This window comes from Electrophorus electricus, unplaced genomic scaffold (assembly GCF_041902795.1).
Source record: "Electrophorus electricus isolate QZ-2024a unplaced genomic scaffold, ASM4190279v1 Scaffold39, whole genome shotgun sequence".
In the NCBI taxonomy this organism is placed as follows: Eukaryota; Metazoa; Chordata; class Actinopteri; order Gymnotiformes; family Gymnotidae; genus Electrophorus; species Electrophorus electricus.
The window spans coordinates 236,160-245,695 of NW_027658682.1; positions in this window are offsets into that span (position 1 = coordinate 236,160).

The following is a 9,536-nucleotide window of genomic DNA, read 5'->3' on the forward strand; positions in this document are numbered from 1 at the left end:
AAGCTTCTCAACGTGACGAGAATGTGAGGTTTAGGTTCATCTATAGTGTTACAGTATCAATGTGAAATATGGATATCGAGGTCAGCATCACGTAAGAATGTATATGTCTGAAACATCTTCGTCGCCATAAATGTTGTGTTGTTACATAATTAAGCAGTCCATCCAGTTTCATTTACTTGATTTATTAGCAACCTGTGTCCACTGTCTAACTCAAGTATTTTTATTTTTATTTCCTCCATGTTGTTTATAATAGGCCTACTGTTTTCACTTGAACAAGGAAAATCATACTCAAAACAGATATATAAGTGGACAGTCAGGGTGAAATAAGTAACATTCTCCTTTTAATGTTATATTTAAAAAAAATATTAAAGGTCTTAAGTATGTCAGTGTTTTAGTTAGTCTTTTGGCCAATGTTTTTTTTTAAAAAGAGATAAGCAGATACCAGAACAAAATAGAAAAGCAAATAATAGAGGGAGATGGCATGGGATGGAGGGATGATAAAAGACAGGGGTAGTAACGGATAATTTATTCTATTCTCTCAGCTATTCTCTTTAACTAATTCTGAAGTCTGCATCTTTATTTTCTATTTGAATGTTAACTTTACGACTAGCTGATTGGGGTTTAGGAACGACACTAGCGTTGATTTTGATTCTCGCCACAGTTCTAGTAATAAGCAGTGTTACAACTCTACATGCAAAGTCACTGAACAGTTGACTGTTAATTCTGTAGTAAGCATAATGCAAAAAATACAACAACATATTTTGTTGTGATTGAAAAAATTACGTCCTAAATACATGCGTTGTAAATACATTGACATTAGTATTTTTAATTAATTTCTAACATTCAGAGACATTCAGAGGTGTTTCTATTAGGCCCAGAGTCAGCTAGGTCTCCACTCTCTAATTACTCAATGAACCTCAATGGTTTCCCAATCACATCTTCTCTAACAGTTAAAGATCTTGGAGTTATGGATCCCAGTCTCTCGTTCGAAGCTCACGTAAATAAATAATGTTTCTAGGACCCCCTTTCTCCACCTTAGAAACATTTCAAAGATTAGGAACATGCTCTCCACACATAATGCAGAAAAGGTAGTCCATGCATTTATTACTTCAATATTGGACTACTGTAATCCCTTACTATCTAGCTGTGCTATTAAGTGCCTAAAGTGCCTAGCGAGTTCAAAATGCAGCAGCCATAGTTCTTAATAGAGCTAGAAAATTTGATCACATCAATCATATCTTAGCTACTTTACTTTGGCTCCCAGTAAAATTTCGTATTGATTATAAACTACTTTTAATAATTCCAAATGTGCATTAGACTTTACAGTAACCTAAGACAACCCTTTTGCATGAAGGGAACTGGTAACTATGCTCACACTCCATAATGTGCAAAAGATATTTAAAGTGTAGGACAGTCGAAGCATTATGTGTGCGTGATGTTATTAACGTGACAGTAAAAGCTTACCATTTTTAAATGGGGGCTGATCGACTTTCCACTTATACAAGACTTATGTCAAGAGTACATGTCAAAAATTAGAGACGAAATGAGGTGCTAAATGCCGCAATTAGGCATACAGCAGTCAAAGGCAATTTGGAAACACACTTAGAAAACAAAGATCATGATCTTTGATCATGATCAAACTTTCAAAAAGCTTCTCAACGTGACGAGAATGTGAGGTTTAGGTTCATCTATAGTGTTACAGTATCAATGTGAAATATGGATATCGAGGTCAGCATCACGTAAGAATGTATATGTCTGAAACATCTTCGTCGCCATAAATGTTGTGTTGTTACATAATTAAGCAGTCCATCCAGTTTCATTTACTTGATTTATTAGCAACCTGTGTCCACTGTCTAACTCAAGTATTTTTATTTTTATTTCCTCCATGTTGTTTATAATAGGCCTACTGTTTTCACTTGAACAAGGAAAATCATACTCAAAACAAATATATAAGTGGACAGTCAGGGTGAAATAAGTAACATTCTCCTTTTAATGTTATATTTAAAAAAAATATTAAAGGTCTTAAGTATGTCAGTGTTTTAGTTAGTCTTTTGGCCAATGTTTTTTTTAAAAAGAGATAAGGAGATACCAGAACAAAATAGGAAAGCAAATAATAGAGGGAGATGGCATGGGATGGAGGGATGATAAAAGACAGGGGTAGTAACGGATAATTTATTCTATTCTCTCAGCTATTCTCTTTAACTAATTCTGAAGTCTGCATCTTTATTTTCTATTTGAATGTTAACTTTACGACTAGCTGATTGGGGTTTAGGAACGACACTAGCGTTGATTTTGATTCTCGCCACAGTTCTAGTAATAAGCAGTGTTACAACTCTACATGCAAAGTCACTGAACAGTTGACTGTTAATTCTGTAGTAAGCATAATGCAAAAAATACAACAACATATTTTGTTGTGATTGAAAAAATTACGTCCTAAATACATGCGTTGTAAATACATTGACATTAGTATTTTTAATTAATTTCTAACATTCAGAGACATTCAGAGGTGTTTCTATTAGGCCCAGAGTCAGCTAGGTCTCCACTCTCTAATTACTCAATGAACCTCAATGGTTTCCCAATCACATCTTCTCTAACAGTTAAAGATCTTGGAGTTATGGATCCCAGTCTCTCGTTCGAAGCTCACGTAAATAAATAATGTTTCTAGGACCCCCTTTCTCCACCTTAGAAACATTTCAAAGATTAGGAACATGCTCTCCACACATAATGCAGAAAAGGTAGTCCATGCATTTATTACTTCAATATTGGACTACTGTAATCCCTTACTATCTAGCTGTGCTATTAAGTGCCTAAAGTGCCTAGCGAGTTCAAAATGCAGCAGCCATAGTTCTTAATAGAGCTAGAAAATTTGATCACATCAATCATATCTTAGCTACTTTACTTTGGCTCCCAGTAAAATTTCGTATTGATTATAAACTACTTTTAATAATTCCAAATGTGCATTAGACTTTACAGTAACCTAAGACAACCCTTTTGCATGAAGGGAACTGGTAACTATGCTCACACTCCATAATGTGCAAAAGATATTTAAAGTGTAGGACAGTCGAAGCATTATGTGTGCGTGTGCGTGATGTTATTAACGTGACAGTAAAAGCTTACCATTTTTAAATGGGGGCTGATCGACTTTCCACTTATGCAAGACTTATGTCAAGAGTACATGTCAAAAATTAGAGACGAAATGAGGTGCTAAATGCCGCAATTAGGCATACAGCAGTCAAAGGCAATTTGGAAACACACTTAGAAAACAAAGATCATGATCTTTGATCATGATCAAACTTTCAAAAAGCTTCTCAACGTGACGAGAATGTGAGGTTTAGGTTCATCTATAGTGTTACAGTATCAATGTGAAATATGGATATCGAGGTCAGCATCACGTAAGAATGTATATGTCTGAAACATCTTCGTCGCCATAAATGTTGTGTTGTTACATAATTAAGCAGTCCATCCAGTTTCATTTACTTGATTTATTAGCAACCTGTGTCCACTGTCTAACTCAAGTATTTTTATTTTTATTTCCTCCATGTTGTTTATAATAGGCCTACTGTTTTCACTTGAACAAGGAAAATCATACTCAAAACAGATATATAAGTGGACAGTCAGGGTGAAATAAGTAACATTCTCCTTTTAATGTTATATTTAAAAAAAATATTAAAGGTCTTAAGTATGTCAGTGTTTTAGTTAGTCTTTTGGCCAATGTTTTTTTTTAAAAAGAGATAAGCAGATACCAGAACAAAATAGAAAAGCAAATAATAGAGGGAGATGGCATGGGATGGAGGGATGATAAAAGACAGGGGTAGTAACGGATAATTTATTCTATTCTCTCAGCTATTCTCTTTAACTAATTCTGAAGTCTGCATCTTTATTTTCTATTTGAATGTTAACTTTACGACTAGCTGATTGGGGTTTAGGAACGACACTAGCGTTGATTTTGATTCTCGCCACAGTTCTAGTAATAAGCAGTGTTACAACTCTACATGCAAAGTCACTGAACAGTTGACTGTTAATTCTGTAGTAAGCATAATGCAAAAAATACAACAACATATTTTGTTGTGATTGAAAAAATTACGTCCTAAATACATGCGTTGTAAATACATTGACATTAGTATTTTTAATTAATTTCTAACATTCAGAGACATTCAGAGGTGTTTCTATTAGGCCCAGAGTCAGCTAGGTCTCCACTCTCTAATTACTCAATGAACCTCAATGGTTTCCCAATCACATCTTCTCTAACAGTTAAAGATCTTGGAGTTATGGATCCCAGTCTCTCGTTCGAAGCTCACGTAAATAAATAATGTTTCTAGGACCCCCTTTCTCCACCTTAGAAACATTTCAAAGATTAGGAACATGCTCTCCACACATAATGCAGAAAAGGTAGTCCATGCATTTATTACTTCAATATTGGACTACTGTAATCCCTTACTATCTAGCTGTGCTATTAAGTGCCTAAAGTGCCTAGCGAGTTCAAAATGCAGCAGCCATAGTTCTTAATAGAGCTAGAAAATTTGATCACATCAATCATATCTTAGCTACTTTACTTTGGCTCCCAGTAAAATTTCGTATTGATTATAAACTACTTTTAATAATTCCAAATGTGCATTAGACTTTACAGTAACCTAAGACAACCCTTTTGCATGAAGGGAACTGGTAACTATGCTCACACTCCATAATGTGCAAAAGATATTTAAAGTGTAGGACAGTCGAAGCATTATGTGTGCGTGTGCGTGATGTTATTAACGTGACAGTAAAAGCTTACCATTTTTAAATGGGGGCTGATCGACTTTCCACTTATGCAAGACTTATGTCAAGAGTACATGTCAAAAATTAGAGACGAAATGAGGTGCTAAATGCCGCAATTAGGCATACAGCAGTCAAAGGCAATTTGGAAACACACTTAGAAAACAAAGATCATGATCTTTGATCATGATCAAACTTTCAAAAAGCTTCTCAACGTGACGAGAATGTGAGGTTTAGGTTCATCTATAGTGTTACAGTATCAATGTGAAATATGGATATCGAGGTCAGCATCACGTAAGAATGTATATGTCTGAAACATCTTCGTCGCCATAAATGTTGTGTTGTTACATAATTAAGCAGTCCATCCAGTTTCATTTACTTGATTTATTAGCAACCTGTGTCCACTGTCTAACTCAAGTATTTTTATTTTTATTTCCTCCATGTTGTTTATAATAGGCCTACTGTTTTCACTTGAACAAGGAAAATCATACTCAAAACAGATATATAAGTGGACAGTCAGGGTGAAATAAGTAACATTCTCCTTTTAATGTTATATTTAAAAAAAATATTAAAGGTCTTAAGTATGTCAGTGTTTTAGTTAGTCTTTTGGCCAATGTTTTTTTTTAAAAAGAGATAAGCAGATACCAGAACAAAATAGAAAAGCAAATAATAGAGGGAGATGGCATGGGATGGAGGGATGATAAAAGACAGGGGTAGTAACGGATAATTTATTCTATTCTCTCAGCTATTCTCTTTAACTAATTCTGAAGTCTGCATCTTTATTTTCTATTTGAATGTTAACTTTACGACTAGCTGATTGGGGTTTAGGAACGACACTAGCGTTGATTTTGATTCTCGCCACAGTTCTAGTAATAAGCAGTGTTACAACTCTACATGCAAAGTCACTGAACAGTTGACTGTTAATTCTGTAGTAAGCATAATGCAAAAAATACAACAACATATTTTGTTGTGATTGAAAAAATTACGTCCTAAATACATGCGTTGTAAATACATTGACATTAGTATTTTTAATTAATTTCTAACATTCAGAGACATTCAGAGGTGTTTCTATTAGGCCCAGAGTCAGCTAGGTCTCCACTCTCTAATTACTCAATGAACCTCAATGGTTTCCCAATCACATCTTCTCTAACAGTTAAAGATCTTGGAGTTATGGATCCCAGTCTCTCGTTCGAAGCTCACGTAAATAAATAATGTTTCTAGGACCCCCTTTCTCCACCTTAGAAACATTTCAAAGATTAGGAACATGCTCTCCACACATAATGCAGAAAAGGTAGTCCATGCATTTATTACTTCAATATTGGACTACTGTAATCCCTTACTATCTAGCTGTGCTATTAAGTGCCTAAAGTGCCTAGCGAGTTCAAAATGCAGCAGCCATAGTTCTTAATAGAGCTAGAAAATTTGATCACATCAATCATATCTTAGCTACTTTACTTTGGCTCCCAGTAAAATTTCGTATTGATTATAAACTACTTTTAATAATTCCAAATGTGCATTAGACTTTACAGTAACCTAAGACAACCCTTTTGCATGAAGGGAACTGGTAACTATGCTCACACTCCATAATGTGCAAAAGATATTTAAAGTGTAGGACAGTCGAAGCATTATGTGTGCGTGTGCGTGATGTTATTAACGTGACAGTAAAAGCTTACCATTTTTAAATGGGGGCTGATCGACTTTCCACTTATGCAAGACTTATGTCAAGAGTACATGTCAAAAATTAGAGACGAAATGAGGTGCTAAATGCCGCAATTAGGCATACAGCAGTCAAAGGCAATTTGGAAACACACTTAGAAAACAAAGATCATGATCTTTGATCATGATCAAACTTTCAAAAAGCTTATCAACGTGACGAGAATGTGAGGTTTAGGTTCATCTATAGTGTTACAGTATCAATGTGAAATATGGATATCGAGGTCAGCATCACGTAAGAATGTATATGTCTGAAACATCTTCGTCGCCATAAATGTTGTGTTGTTACATAATTAAGCAGTCCATCCAGTTTCATTTACTTGATTTATTAGCAACCTGTGTCCACTGTCTAACTCAAGTATTTTTATTTTTATTTCCTCCATGTTGTTTATAATAGGCCTACTGTTTTCACTTGAACAAGGAAAATCATACTCAAAACAGATATATAAGTGGACAGTCAGGGTGAAATAAGTAACATTCTCCTTTTAATGTTATATTTAAAAAAAATATTAAAGGTCTTAAGTATGTCAGTGTTTTAGTTAGTCTTTTGGCCAATGTTTTTTTTAAAAAGAGATAAGAAGATACCAGAACAAAATAGAAAAGCAAATAATAGAGGGAGATGGCATGGGATAGAGGGATGGAGGGATGATAAAAGACAGGGGTAGTAACGGATAATTTATTCTATTCTCTCAGCTATTCTCTTTAACTAATTCTGAAGTCTGCATCTTTATTTTCTATTTGAATGTTAACTTTACGACTAGCTGATTGGGGTTTAGGAACGACACTAGCGTTGATTTTGATTCTCGCCACAGTTCTAGTAATAAGCAGTGTTACAACTCTACATGCAAAGTCACTGAACAGTTGACTGTTAATTCTGTAGTAAGCATAATGCAAAAAATACAACAACATATTTTGTTGTGATTGAAAAAATTACGTCCTAAATACATGCGTTGTAAATACATTGACATTAGTATTTTTAATTAATTTCTAACATTCAGAGACATTCAGAGGTGTTTCTATTAGGCCCAGAGTCAGCTAGGTCTCCACTCTCTAATTACTCAATGAACCTCAATGGTTTCCCAATCACATCTTCTCTAACAGTTAAAGATCTTGGAGTTATGGATCCCAGTCTCTCGTTCGAAGCTCACGTAAATAAATAATGTTTCTAGGACCCCCTTTCTCCACCTTAGAAACATTTCAAAGATTAGGAACATGCTCTCCACACATAATGCAGAAAAGGTAGTCCATGCATTTATTACTTCAATATTGGACTACTGTAATCCCTTACTATCTAGCTGTGCTATTAAGTGCCTAAAGTGCCTAGCGAGTTCAAAATGCAGCAGCCATAGTTCTTAATAGAGCTAGAAAATTTGATCACATCAATCATATCTTAGCTACTTTACTTTGGCTCCCAGTAAAATTTCGTATTGATTATAAACTACTTTTAATAATTCCAAATGTGCATTAGACTTTACAGTAACCTAAGACAACCCTTTTGCATGAAGGGAACTGGTAACTATGCTCACACTCCATAATGTGCAAAAGATATTTAAAGTGTAGGACAGTCGAAGCATTATGTGTGCGTGTGCGTGATGTTATTAACGTGACAGTAAAAGCTTACCATTTTTAAATGGGGGCTGATCGACTTTCCACTTATGCAAGACTTATGTCAAGAGTACATGTCAAAAATTAGAGACGAAATGAGGTGCTAAATGCCGCAATTAGGCATACAGCAGTCAAAGGCAATTTGGAAACACACTTAGAAAACAAAGATCATGATCTTTGATCATGATCAAACTTTCAAAAAGCTTATCAACGTGACGAGAATGTGAGGTTTAGGTTCATCTATAGTGTTACAGTATCAATGTGAAATATGGATATCGAGGTCAGCATCACGTAAGAATGTATATGTCTGAAACATCTTCGTCGCCATAAATGTTGTGTTGTTACATAATTAAGCAGTCCATCCAGTTTCATTTACTTGATTTATTAGCAACCTGTGTCCACTGTCTAACTCAAGTATTTTTATTTTTATTTCCTCCATGTTGTTTATAATAGGCCTACTGTTTTCACTTGAACAAGGAAAATCATACTCAAAACAGATATATAAGTGGACAGTCAGGGTGAAATAAGTAACATTCTCCTTTTAATGTTATATTTAAAAAAAATATTAAAGGTCTTAAGTATGTCAGTGTTTTAGTTAGTCTTTTGGCCAATGTTTTTTTTAAAAAGAGATAAGAAGATACCAGAACAAAATAGAAAAGCAAATAATAGAGGGAGATGGCATGGGATAGAGGGATGGAGGGATGATAAAAGACAGGGGTAGTAACGGATAATTTATTCTATTCTCTCAGCTATTCTCTTTAACTAATTCTGAAGTCTGCATCTTTATTTTCTATTTGAATGTTAACTTTACGACTAGCTGATTGGGGTTTAGGAACGACACTAGCGTTGATTTTGATTCTCGCCACAGTTCTAGTAATAAGCAGTGTTACAACTCTACATGCAAAGTCACTGAACAGTTGACTGTTAATTCTGTAGTAAGCATAATGCAAAAAATACCTAGCATAAATAAATACGCAAGAATGCAGAGCACGAATAGTCGTTGCTTACAATCACTAGACAATCACTAGCAACTACATTTGCTAATCATTTTCTCTTTAAGGTTGGTATAAATTGAAAACTATTGCAGAGGTGACGTGTGATGTCATAATGCAGCCGCATCAATTATGCAATTATGATGTAGTCAAAGAACAGATTTTTCAAATGAACAATTTCTGTGAACCATTTTTAGTCTACAGATCACAGATAACGGTTACACTTGGATTTTCAAAACTAAATTTATTATGGGTCAGTCCGGTAGTTACGACTGCAATCCAAGACGCAAGGAACCTGTTCTTTCTGACAAGTATGAAAAGGAAAAGCACGGGATATTTGGTAAATATAGGAAAAAGAAGAACGAAAAGACACGAGCCCAGATCCCTGCCAGAATATTCACGCAGCTTGTGCTATTGTTCACTTGCTGTTGTCGGAAGGGTGTTAAGAGAAGGAACACTACCTCAGTGGATGAC